Raw genomic sequence first — 13,240 nt, 5'->3', positions numbered from 1 at the left:
GCGCTCAAAATTTCAGATCGCCTCATTGTTTTTGCCCTCTCCTTTTATTCCCTTATTTTGTAAGTGATGTTTCAGCCTGAAAGACCTCCAGAGCCCATAGATTTATTCCTACATCAGCCTGATAATGAATGCTTAGAGGCTCTTTCCTAAAACTGAATGATGTTTCTGCATGCAATTCAGCATTTGAAACAAGAAAACAGCCTGGCACCCTTACAAAAGCACGGTGTGAGTAGAATAGTGAAGTCTCTTTGAACAGCAACATCAAACAACCCAACCAACCACGAGAAGTCGTCAAAAACGGTCAGGAGAAAAAGAAAGGAAAAGAAGTTGCCAAGATGAACCACTAGATGGAAGCTGCGTCCTTTCAAAGTTCGTAAGAAAAACCCCAAACACAAGCTAACCGCCCTGAAACCAGAGCCAGCAGATGGCGCATCCCAGAAAAAAGTAATTTTCAACCAGCACCGCTTAAATCACAGTGAAATTCATAGTTCTCTCCGGGTTTCCTTCCGTATTGCAGCCCTGCTAGAAAGAAACTGAATCAAGGGCTGATTCTTTGCTTTGCAGATCTCCAGACAACAAACGGGCTCTGGTGAGCTCAATTTCGATTCAAACTGGCCAGGGACTTTCAGATTTGCTACCAAACCAAATGAAAAATTTTGCAACCGAGCTTCCACGTGGCTTTGTGGCATAAGTGCCATTGGCCTTTTGTGTTGAATCTTCCGAGTGCAGCTGGGTTGTTCTTGATTTTTGCTGTGGAAGAAGAAAGCCCCCAAACATTTTTTTTCCCCCTCTGAAAAGAAGCAAGCTGAAATTTCACAATTTTTAAACCAATTAAAAGAGATTAAAACAGTGAGAGTTGGCAGCACTAGGAAGATACGTTACACGTGTATTGAACACACAACCCCATGATTACACAGCAAGATTACTGGCAGGAGCTCGAGAAGCTGTAGTTAGGTAGGCTAAATTTATTCCTGCGCTAGTATTCAAACACTGGGTCTTTAACTTAAAAAAAAAAAAAAAAGGAAATATGACATCAAAAGTGATCAAAAGTGACATTGCCTTAGCTTGTTCTGTTTTTCTGTTTATTCTGAACAGAATTACCCATCCTGTTCCCATTCCCATCCTCAGACCACAACCATCCCTCAGCTCCCAATATTCAGTCAATACTCGTTGAGCACTTGTATAGAAGGTAACTGCTACATGCACACATGTACAAAAGCACTTTGAAATATCAGACAGGTAGAGTCTTGCAAAGGATCAAACACTCCTCTCTGCACAGATCTCTGCATGAATTGATGAGCATGAAAGCTCCTTTTCAGTCACATTAGCTGCTTTCTTTAAAGGGAAAATTAATCCACTTTATCACTGGATTCACTAGTCCCAAAGCTCCATCTGCCAAATACAATTATACCTTCTGCCTAAGACAAATGCCTGCTCTCTCCTGCAGCCACATTGCTGCAGGCTGCCCTCATTAACACGCTGATACTCACTAGATGGCTGATCAATAAGTTTAATTAAAGCGCCACAGTAGCGAGCATTCGCATAACATTTGCAACAGCTTCAAAGTGCAGTGCCAGCAGAGCACGGAGGTTTTGTATACATATCACGGGGTATTCTAGATTTTAAAATGCAATTTTACATTAGAAACCCTGATCAGGATTAAAAATTGCTTTTTGATGCAGTATATTTGTATCACTTTCCTTCATCTCTGGCTTGGATAGACTGTTTCTAGGAGAGCACCTTGGTCTATTCTTGTTGCCCCCAGCAAGCAGGCTCTGAATTTCAAGAGCCCTTCACCTGTAAGCTCATCTTCTATAGAGGAGTAAGATCAGGGAGCCCTCTAGCAAGATAGTATCAGCAAATTCCTAAAGCACCTAAAGCCTTTTCAATGGTCCATTCGCCATCAGGTACTTGGGAGCTGATTCACCATAGAACTGCAGGTTGTATCCGTGTGAACTGATTACCAAGAGCATCACACAGGTTGTGTGTTCCCTTTTCCATGACATAGCTGTCTTTCTTATTCAAAAAAAAAAAAAAATCCCTTTGGTCCTTATTGGTTCTTTAAGCCCACAAACTCCAAAGGAAGCCTGCAGGTGTCCTAGACAAAACCCTCACGTTTTCTTTCCAGTCACCCGTACCTGCACAAAGACAAAAGGAAGCTCAAAATACAGCTTCCTAGAAGTACTCAGAGTTATCAAAATTACCTGTGCTAAATCTGAAGAGAATTTGAAGTGAACAGACCACATGCTTTCCTCATGCTTTTTTGTTTGGGTAGGGTCTCACTGTGGCAAGAGGTGATGGAACAGAAACGGAAATTTGCCTTTGGATGTTAGCTGGAATTTGTGTTTTTGGAACAGAAAGGAACTAGAGACTATGTCTGAGCAACAATCTAGTTACTTTGAGTTATTATTCACAGAATAAATGCTATCTGAGGTTCTCTCATTTATCTACAGATGAGATCCAGCAAGAACAGCTCAAAGAAATGGGAGTTTGCAGATAGCATTCGGTTATTTTCCAGCCTAAATTGTTTAAATGAGAAATTCCTTATGGGCAACCCTTCATAGCAGCAAACAACCCTGCATGCTGGCCAAAGAGCACATCAGCTGGTTTGAGCAAGGAGCTTGCTCTGGGCAAGTCTTTTGCTGTGCTGTGTGTGTGCAGAAGGCTCCAGACCTTGCTCCTTACCCAGCTCCATGAGGGCATAGCACGCCCCGGGTGACGCCTTTTGTGCTGGCTGCAGCAGATGACAGAAGATTAAGACAAGATTTTCCCAAATGTCAGACCCCCGGGTCTGGCTCAGTAATGCAATATGTATGCAGGCTCCACAGTTCTTACCCAAAAAACCTCTTCCCCTTCCACATCCTGTGTGGGGCTCTTTGCCACAAGTAATTCAGCAATTTACTCAGCCTACGTCCCACGACTCCAGAGGGAGGTCAGTTTGTTTCTGCGGAGCAGGAGCCCAAGGCCCATTGCAAAGCAGTGGCTCACGGGCTGAAAAAAAGCCTTGGGTGCCGTGCCAGGCTTGCTGACACACTGCAGCATTCTCTGTTTGGGGGAGGAGACCTTTGTAATGCCTTAACACTTGCACAATTGTTCAGAAGACAATAGCTCTGGCACCCAGTAGACAAAGGAGAAAGATTTGTCTTTTATCCATTGCTAATGCTTCAAATCCAAGGAATTACAGAGCAGCAAGTATTTTAAACAATACCAAGCGAATGCATCTAAGAGCACAATATACACACCACACCACCAGATTTCAGGATAAGGACAGATCCAACCAGCCAGGGCACACAGGCAGAGTTTTGCCATCAGTACCAGGCCCTTCTGCCTTGCATCCTTAGGGTCAACAAAATAAAAGTGAGGACAGTAGTCCGAGTACTTCCCAGAACTCATATAAACACCTAAGTGACTGATTTTAAGTGCACTGCAGATACTACGTGAAGGTTTGAATTTCCAGAAAGCCTGCCTTTTGGAGTGGACTTAGAGAGAAGAAACCATCCCTGGTGCAATGCAAATATTGAGCTCACCACAACTGGGTGTTGTCAGACCTCATCAGTTATCCCAAAGAAGTGTTTTCATGTCTGAATCCCAAACACGATCATATGTGCTTTCACACACATTATTATAAAGCTCAGTTTTATTTTCATGGCCATGCAATACCAAGAATATATATACATCCGCACAAGTACACATACTGAGAACATTAAATACACACAGATCTATAAACGCACAAAAATAAATGCAGAATCAGATTGAAAATGTTTTGCTGACATTTTTAGGCAAATTCATGTGCTAAAAGCTAAAGAGCTTCCAGATTTAAATCTTTAATTAGCTTCAGAAAGCATCTTGAATTAGGAAGTAATGCTAAATATAGACAATACTTTTTAAAAGTAAAAAGTTGTGCTATATACTTGTCTGCTACAGTTAGAAGGAATAGCTTACAAAAATCCAAAGAATTGTGATACAAGAAATCCATAGTGACACTTTGCAAACCTGGCCCAAACCATAACCACACTAGGATCATTTGGGATATCAGTGTCAAAACCGGGGCTCCAGAGGCTTCTCTTGTGAAGCATACTTTTCAGCTAAACTTTTAAAAGGTTTTTTTGAAAGCTTATTTTGGCTTTTTATCAAAAATTACATTTGCAGCAGACTATTCCAAGGCAGTAGTGTCCGAGAAGTAGAAACTCAACCTGTAATTTCCCTGTGACTTGAGACATCCTGTGCTAGGAGGAGACAAAGTGGATTCCTGGAGCTTAAGCGCTTATTTAGAAAAGTTAGGGTCACCAACTTAAGTAAGTGAAGTGAGATGTAAATACTTGTTTAAATTAAGCATATTTTTATAGAAGTGCTTTACTAAATACAAACCTTAAAAATAAAAGATATTTAACGTGGATTGTCCTAGGCCAGTCACCTAGCCTGACCCCGTTTTAGAAGCTTCAGCCTTGAAGGCCACAACACAAGCACCTTTCCAAATAAATCCATGAAGCAGCTTACATTTTTATATTCTTGCATTACAATAAGTTAGCAAGTTGTAAGAAATTTCAAAAATAATCTGACAAGTAGCAAAGCAGAAGACCTCACAACATGATATTTAATTACCACTCATGCTCCAAGCCAGTCTCTTTATACACTTGATTTTTTTTCTGCCACTCATTTTCCATTTATTCTATGGTCAACCTTATCTATTTCAGTTTTAACAGTGCTGTTCGCATCTGGATCTTAATTCTATGGGATACAGTGCACAAGGTTAAAAAGCTGTATTTGGAGGCGTTCTTCACAGTAGAGAAGCAGGTGAGTGACTCAACTCTGCTGCTGAGGAAAGCTTTCTTCAATAAATCAAAACCAAACTCTGGTCAGATTTATGTGCACGGTTTATAGGACTGCCTGGGCAATTTCCATTCACCTGTGCCAGGTGTTCTGTCTGCTTTGTTCGTTATCAAACTGTTTCCTGGAAGAATGTGTGACAGAAGCAGTGAATGGCCACTGCTGCCAGGGCACATCCTGAAAGGAGAATAGTTTGCTAAAGACAAGTTTTTTCAACATTAAAAATTTTGGTAGCCTGTCAAGTCCTCTAGGGGATGCTCTTGAATGAATTTATTTTCACACCTCAGTGCAATCCCACTGCCTGATTCCAAGGAAGGTTTGGCCTTACAGTGCTCTGAATAACGCATTCTTCTCAAAATCCAGGCTGTTAGAAAACCACCTCGGTGTGTCCAACGATCCCATGCTCAGCTAGACCTGCAGGCTGAACCGCTTGTGGAAGTATACTTCATTTAGACCATTTCAACTAAAAGGAATAATAAAAAAAAAATCTATTTAAACTGTTTAAATTAGTGCACACTCCAAAGAGTAAGTGTCCACTGTATTATTCAGACAGGTAATGTTTCTCTAGCTGAATAACCCTGTACATTTGACTCGCTTATTGACAGGCTTAATACATGCGATCCACTCAAGCAAGTATTTAAAGAGAGTATCTGTCTAAACAATATATACACAAGACTAATGTCTGAGAGTTAAAAAACAGCTCAGCCTGACATGGTGCAACTTCAAACCACTCCTTCATGCCAGGAATTTAAGACTTCACATCTGTTAGATCTTACTGTAGTCTTGTAAGAATTTATTTACTGAGCTTCTTCATGGAAAAGCAAAAGTCTGCCCTCTCTCCATCTAGTGCTCTCATGAGTGCTAATGAACAAGATCTGAGCATTTTGTAATAAACACATTTAGTATTTTACATGCTTTGATGGGAGGCTGACTACAGAATTCTTTGTGGCCAAAGAACTACATCTGGAGTAAAACTTTCAGAGATGGTTGAGTGATTTTGAAACTCAGTTAAGTATCAATGACACTACAGACACTAGTTCTACTACTTCTCTGCTGAGAAATGAATCGTTTTTTTCTTTAAGTTATTACTGTTCAGTGGCAATAGGACAGACCTGCACATCATCTTGCATCTCCCCTTTAAGTCTTCTGCAGTGGACAACCAAAATGGTGAAGAGCTACTTCAGTTTGTGACAGAGCTATAAGAACAACCCACAAGGATGACACCCCATGCTCGCCATCAGACCACGCTAGCACTAACAGTTAGTTACCCTGACAGCATTTTAGGCCAAAATAAATACAAAATGGTGTCTTCTTACAGACAGCTATTCTGCATTCTTTGTGCAAGGGAGGAAAAGCTGGGGGCGGCTGGAAGTCTCCTAAGGATAATTAACTCAGCCAGGGCTGTGCTCTGGGACATCTGCTTTCTGTATTCCTTGGCTGGCAGAGACAGAAAGGCCAGGGGTCGCCTTCTCCCGAGAGCCCAAGTGCTCCAAGTGACCAAGACCTGGCCCCCAGCGCATGCTGCCTGCAGCCTGCTCCCCTCAGCCTCCCTTTGATTTCAGGAATTTGGTTGTGAAGCAAAAGCATGTCAAATGAGAAAAATGTGAGCTAGCAGTCGGTTCCCGCAGGGACAGGCTGGCTGTGTCAAAATGAAGCGGTCGGCCTATCCTCATCGCATTGCAGAGGTCCTCTGTAATTGGAACCACATGCGCTGGGGCTGAGGTTTGAGGGGGCTGTTAAACAGAAAGCAAAGAGAGCTCCAGCACGCTGCCGAGTTTCCACGAGGTGACGTGAAGTCTTTGGAATTGAAACCACTGCAGAGCTAGGGAAGGCCCAAGGAGAAGAGAAAAAAGCCACATTTCACGAAGCAGAGCCTCTGATTTTTAGAGGTTTGCAAGGACAAAGCAAAAAGCACAGGAGGGGGCTAGATTCCTCCTGGTGATACAGAGGCTTCTGCCAGAAGAAACACTGCCAGCTGTTGGTCACCCTTCCTCCAAGCTCCTGAGAGCAGCCCCTCGCTCCCTGGCCCTTCTGGGATGAGGGAGGCAAACCATGGTGAGCTGTTAGATCAGCGTAGTGGCAGAACACGTGTGTGCACAGAAATGCCCTAAATGCAGCATAAGTCCTGCCCCTAGTGCCAGCCTGAGGCTCACAGATGAGACTCATGGCAGTACCAGTGGCCACATGTCATCTAAGGAACCTACCTACACATTCCTGGGAACAAGAGGTAAAATTGTCCCCAAAAAAGCCAGCAGGAAGCTTGCTTTCTACAACAACAAACAACGGAGTCCAAAACCTGCAGAGACTCTGGAATACTGGAAAAATGTCAAAGCATTCAGTTAGCTGAGGATCCTCAGAGACAGCCAGCAGCTATGTATGTACCGTGTCTGTCTTTTTTCTCATTGTATTTTAAAATCAAGTGCAAGTAGGCAGTTCTGGATTTATATCCCTGGAGACCACAGAGAACAGAAAAGACTACATCAGAACTGTTTCTTCCTATTTAATAGGTCACAAAATGTTCATACAGAGGGATGTGTGAAGTCCCTTAGCCTCTAGTCCAGGCATTTCATCAGGAAAGTGATCCAGGTGTCTTCTTTTTACAGGAACACAGATCAGCTAAGGCTTTCAGTAATGCAGCTGGTGATTTCCAGCTGTGTGGATGAAATCTGTACAGAGACTGTCAGTACATATCACATCCTCAGGGGGCTGAAGCACCTAAGGCTGTTGGATATTCCCTTTTCCTGAGAGCATCTCTGGGCTGCTTTGAGTACCCTGCAAAGGTTTGTGCTGAGTGAGGTGGAATAGTTCTTTCCCCAAAGCCAGCTATGGTTTAAAATTAACATTAAGACATCCCTCTTGTCAATGGCCAACAGGAGAGTTGCACAAGCAGGTGCTCCCCAGTCACATTTCAAACCCTTGTGTCCTGAGTCACAGCCCAATCTGAGAAGTACCAGGTTCTGGAATACACCAGAACAGCACAGTTGGTGGAAAATACCAGAACTGCCTTATCTGAACCATAGCTGGAATGGAAAAGTACTACTAGTCAATCATCTCATGCTCTTATAAATAACAGTTCTAAGCAAAGAGCCCCTTGAGCTCTCTGGGATCACAGCAGGCTGTGACCGAGGAACTCCCCCAGAGCTAGAAAACCTCTCAGGGCTATCTCCGAGGTTTAACACTGTTGACAACTGAGGCACAATTACCTCTTAGGGCAGGCTTCAAGATTCAAAGATCATCTGCTGACTAATGCCAGGGAAAAAGGGGAAATCCTTAGGCACACAACTTGAGAAAGCCCTGATACCCTGCAGTAAATTTAATGTAAACCTTGGTATTATCAAATCTTTAAGTTGCTGTTTTAATCATAACTATTTTATTTTAAATTGCTATACTATATCAATAAACCTTAAGGACTTGTAGGTATTGGAAATCCAATTTATTTCACTATATTAAATATTGTGATTTGAGAGCAATGGGTTGTATCAGCTGAGATAACTCAGAAAGTTTTCTGAAGAGATTGAGATGGATAAAGATTCCTGATAAAACCACGGCTGTATTAAGGATTTCTTTTTTGCCCTCTCAGCACCAAAATGTAACAGATTAATCAGAAAGCACTGAACTGAGTCTGCTCTGCTGCTGCTTTTTGTCATAGAACTTGAACTTGTTACAAGAATGCCAAGAAAGCTACTAAGAAACCTGGAAGGTACTCACAAGTAAACTTTATCCTTTTCTGTATCTCAGATGTTTTCAACAAGTTGGATGTGGTTTTAAGGTACAGGCTTCAGCCCCTGTTCAGCACATCCATGTTATTTCAGTGAGATGCTCAGTTCTGCACCCATAATTGCACATAACGTGGTATGACATCTCACTTATCCACTACAAGCACTGCTAATATGATACAGAATGAATGCCTAATGTATTAGCACTCTGTCACTTCTCATATTCTCCTAGTCACTCAATCTCAAACACTCAGCTACAGCCTAGCTGTAGGGCAGAAAATGAACAGCAGCAGCAGCTCCTCCCCATCATCCCCGTAAGTCTTGGGGAAGATGTGAAATTCTGCAGCACTTCTGGGATGAATACAAGGTGCAATCTTTGAGTCTGAGCACAGCAAGAGCAACAGGAGGCTGACTCTGGAAGGGTCAGGGTTACAGATACTGCCTACCCAGCCATTCCTCACCACTGCAACAGTTGCCAGAATTAAGTTATACTTACAGAGCCTGTTGGAGGTTAGAAAATACAAGTAGCTTAGTTCTCTTAAGCCTTGTCCTTGCACTGGTTTCAGTATGTAAGTAAATGAAGATCACATTCTTAATTGTGTTATCACTATTTATTCAGCTCCTTCCCTACACCTTTCCCCCAGTTTGGGGCAACAGCATTCCAGCTGCAAGCAGAGCCCTAAGAACAGATCTCTTCTGTCCAGCCCCCCAGTACCAGGAGCTGCTGCATCTCTACACATGCACTCAAGTCTCTTGGAAGACTAGATACACTCTGTAAATCTTGGTTTCTGAAGCCAAATTGAACAAGTAGGGATTACAGAACAATGCAACCCCCCTGTAAATGCTGGAAGAGACACGCACCTACTGCATCTTAGGCGGATGGCATCAGCCAGATAGTTCACGAGATCTCTACATGCAGAGCATTAGATTTGTGTTGCACTGAATTAGGTCTGGTCTTGCATTTGGTGGGTTATGTATTCAAAATGATCATGAGGTCTTCCTGGTAACACTTAAAAACTAAAGGGCAGGCTGAGTAGTATACTTGTGAGAACTTGCTTTGACTTTAAAAGATGAGCATAATTTGGAAAGCATTCTCCCTTCAGAGGGACACATCTCCCGAAGAGGAGCACAACAGCTATTTTAACTGCTGACAGCAATGCTGCACAGCTGTTACAAACGATTCAGAACTTAAAAGGACTTAAAGTCAGGAGGTAAGAGTGTGTTGCTTAACTCTTAATGCAAAGCATGGCAATGATAAACCCACACCTATATGTTTTTCAATGACTGGGCACAGCTGACCCTAAGACACAAGTGCACTGACAACAGCCGGGGATGCTGAGGTCTGAGAAGGATTCCATTACCCATAAGATCATAGCTTATGAGCTGAGGGTCAAGCTCCATGTTCCCCAGACTTCTGGATCTATTCCACATGACAACAGCCTACCAGCCTAAAAAGGACACAGCTACACAATAACGTTACATTAATCAAGTCAGTTAAGTGCAGCAACAATGCTGCAACCAAAGAACACAAGAAAATGAATGGCTTTTCTTCTGTGAAAGTTTCAGAGCAACTGAAAACATGTGGAAAAGTCTATTTTTGTTTTCAACTGTTTACTTATTTACCATAAACCTACTTTTTTTTAAAAAAAAGTTTAACATAAATCAAAATGCTTGTATTGTTTTAAAAGTTCAAAGCATGACTTGAGTTACCATTTATGATGGTAAGGGAATAAGGAGTAAACCAAAGCAGATCCATTTCACTTCCTCAGAAACAGATGCAGCCTTAGAGTATTGACTTTTTTAATGCCATTTTAAGTGACTTTTTCTACCATGCAAGTAGGACTAAAACAAAGCTTCAGCATCCCTTAAGCTAAATAAAACCTGTAAATTATTGGGAGGGAAGGAGCCTATTCTAGAGTTAAAGAGCTCAGAATCTGTCAGAGCTGAACCACACTGAACTACTTTCTAGTGGTCATATCACCAAAACAATTGCCTCTGCAATAGGAGCGAGCTTGGTCAGGAAGCAGATTTTCTCTGCTCACCGCAGGGATCTCCTGCCAGCAGCTGAAATGCACGTTACATATATTTTGCATGTTTGCAAATACCAAGGGCTCTGCAGAGCAGGAAAGTCTGCAAAAGCCTAGGGCCATTGCTAGGGGAAACCCTGAATGAGAACATGCAAGCATCATGCCTGCCAAATATTCCTGTGACCTTTGCACAAAAGAGTAATCTAGTTCCCCTCTGGCACATGTTCCTCCTCTGAAGGGAGGGATGCTCCTAGTGTGACCAGAGAGGCAGAGCTCTCCGTGAGAAGTGACAGCTGGATAGCAGTGTCCTGAGCACAAGGAAGCCATAGGAGCTGCAGCACAGCGAGCTCTGGTGAGCAAGCACGATGTTTCCGAGATGCTGAACAGAAAGAGGGGTTTGGAGGAGAGAGGGGGATAAAATGTGATTCAGGCAACAGTTGAACAAATCTGCTAATTGGATGTGAAAAGGTCAGGTATCTTATCAAGAAACATACTGTAAAGGTCAGGCAAAGTATACAGAAGCCTAGAAGAAACGGGTATGACCAGCTGCAGTTCTACCACTGGGACTCTGAATCTCCATCCTCTACACAGTGTATATAAGAAGTCTGACCATCAACCTAAAAGCAAATATTTTCCTTTGCTCTTATGCAGACTGGAGGTTCCTACCACAACTTGACTAACTCATTTCCTTAACTTCAAGAAGGGTTTCTGTCAAGTACAGCTCTGAATATGTTCATAAAACAGGAGATGTTGAAACAATAGTGTGAAGAACTGTCTTAAACATCCACACCTGGTCCTGACCACCTAGAAATATTTGAAGGATGTTGGTACAAAAGGTTGCAAAAAGCAATGCCCTGTAGTGCTGACTGCACATTTAAACTTCCATTTCTCTAACACCTTTTAATTCTGGTAATTGTTCTCAGAAGTTAAATGGCATCTTATAAACTTTGCGTCCAGCTGAAATACAATTGTGAGATCAACACACGTACCATCTTTCAGAGTCCCTTTTACAACCGTGGTTAAGGGCAGCAAGCAGTATCTGTAGCACCTGACATTAACTCCTGATAAATTACGTCCCTTAAAGGTGTCTTAGAACCATGGGATGGTGGAGGCTGTGAGGGACTGGACTTGATCTAGTCCAAGGCCCTGTTCCAAACAGACACTAGTCCCTTAATCATCTTTGTGGCCCTTAGGTTGGCTCGTTTAAGGATATCCATCTCATACTGGGGAGTCCCAAACTGAACCCAGTATACTTATGGTCTCACCACTGCTGGGTAGAGGTGAGGGATCACCTCCCATGACCTGATATTAACTCTTCCTAAGAGCCCGGGATGCTGTTGGCCTTTGCCACAAGGCACACTGCTCACATTCACCAGGACCCCCAGCTCTTTCTCTAGAAAGTAGGATAAGGTAGAGAATACGAGGACTCCAGTGCTGGTGCAGGAATACAGGCATTTCATAGAAGCAAGCTTCTCTGAACAGCCTGAAGAAAAATGATTAAAGTTTTCTGCTGAATGATTTGGGAGACTTGGCAGTGGGGATTTCTCAGGGAATTCATCTAAGCTTCCTTGGGGGGACAAGAAACCAACTCTACAAAATGACCTCCAGCCCTGCTACAGAAGGGCTCCTGGACAAGCTGCAGCTTCTGTGCCTCACTTCTGTCCTTGCAAATTTATGTGAGAATACCTGCATGCCTCCAGGATGAATATGTAAAAGCTTACAGAAAGAATAACAAGATTATAGAGAAATCTGAGTCAGACTCTTCTCAGAGGTACACATGAAATAGATGAGAGACAATAGACAAGATGTAAAAAGGGCAATTCCAGTCATATTAGGGAAAAAAGTTACCACAAGGGTATACAAGCACTGATACAGGGGCTTACAGACTGTGGAACCAGCATCCTTAGAGTTTTTCGGAACTGGACTGACTCAAGTCCTGGGCAGCCTGATGTAAGCCAACCCTGCTTTGAGCCGGAGGCTGGATCCAAGGCCTCCAGCCATCCCTCCTGCTTTACACAATCTGTGAGAAGCTCAAAGTCACATAGCAGGTCAAGGAGGGACCCATGAGACTCAAGTACAACTCCCTAAACCCTTAGGGCTTCCTGCTTCACCACAACTTCTATGCCGTCCCAACTTCCAGTTCCTGAGGGCCACACTTTGGCTTCAGCTGCCACGATGCGCACTGTGTACACAGCTGCTGGAGCAGGGTGGTGGGCTCTCTGCTGATTAAGTCCATTGTAATGTCTGGCAGCCATCTGTCAGCCACATTTACAGTAAACTCCAGCTCTACTAGCATGTGTGGTCTGTGGGGATAGCTGAGCACATAATTTAGTTAATGAATTTAGCTTCTTTTTTTACTGCTGACAGTATCTGTGAGCAGGTCACAGCTGTCTCCAGTTTCTTTACTCCAGTACCAGCATATTCAGTCCTCTCCACAGGACAGAAACAACAAGCTGTTCTGTCTCTTCAGATACATCACCTGATATTGCTTCCCAATTGCCTGAACTTGCAAGTAAATACATACGTGCATTTGACATTGAATTCCCTCCAATATTTACTTGTACAACACCGACATTTATTCCTAAGTACCAGCACAGTCAGTCATTAATTGACCACAGAAAACTGAAAAAAAAAAAAAAAAAAAAAAAAAAAAAAAAAAGAAAAAAAAAA

The 13,240-nt window shown here is 42.7% G+C and overlaps 1 protein-coding gene across 3 annotated transcripts in view; it reads right to left on the bottom strand.

The window, feature by feature from the left end:
* Positions 1-13,240, bottom strand: part of CLMP (CXADR like membrane protein) — a 48,310-nt gene that overhangs the window by 9,738 nt on the left and 25,332 nt on the right. The gene's annotated exons all lie outside the window — the stretch shown is intronic.

The sequence above is a fragment of the Oxyura jamaicensis genome, chromosome 24, assembly GCF_011077185.1.
Source record: "Oxyura jamaicensis isolate SHBP4307 breed ruddy duck chromosome 24, BPBGC_Ojam_1.0, whole genome shotgun sequence".
In the NCBI taxonomy this organism is placed as follows: domain Eukaryota; kingdom Metazoa; phylum Chordata; class Aves; order Anseriformes; family Anatidae; genus Oxyura; species Oxyura jamaicensis.
The sequence above is the reverse complement of the archived record's forward strand: the minus strand, read 5'-3'. Positions and strand labels throughout refer to the sequence as shown.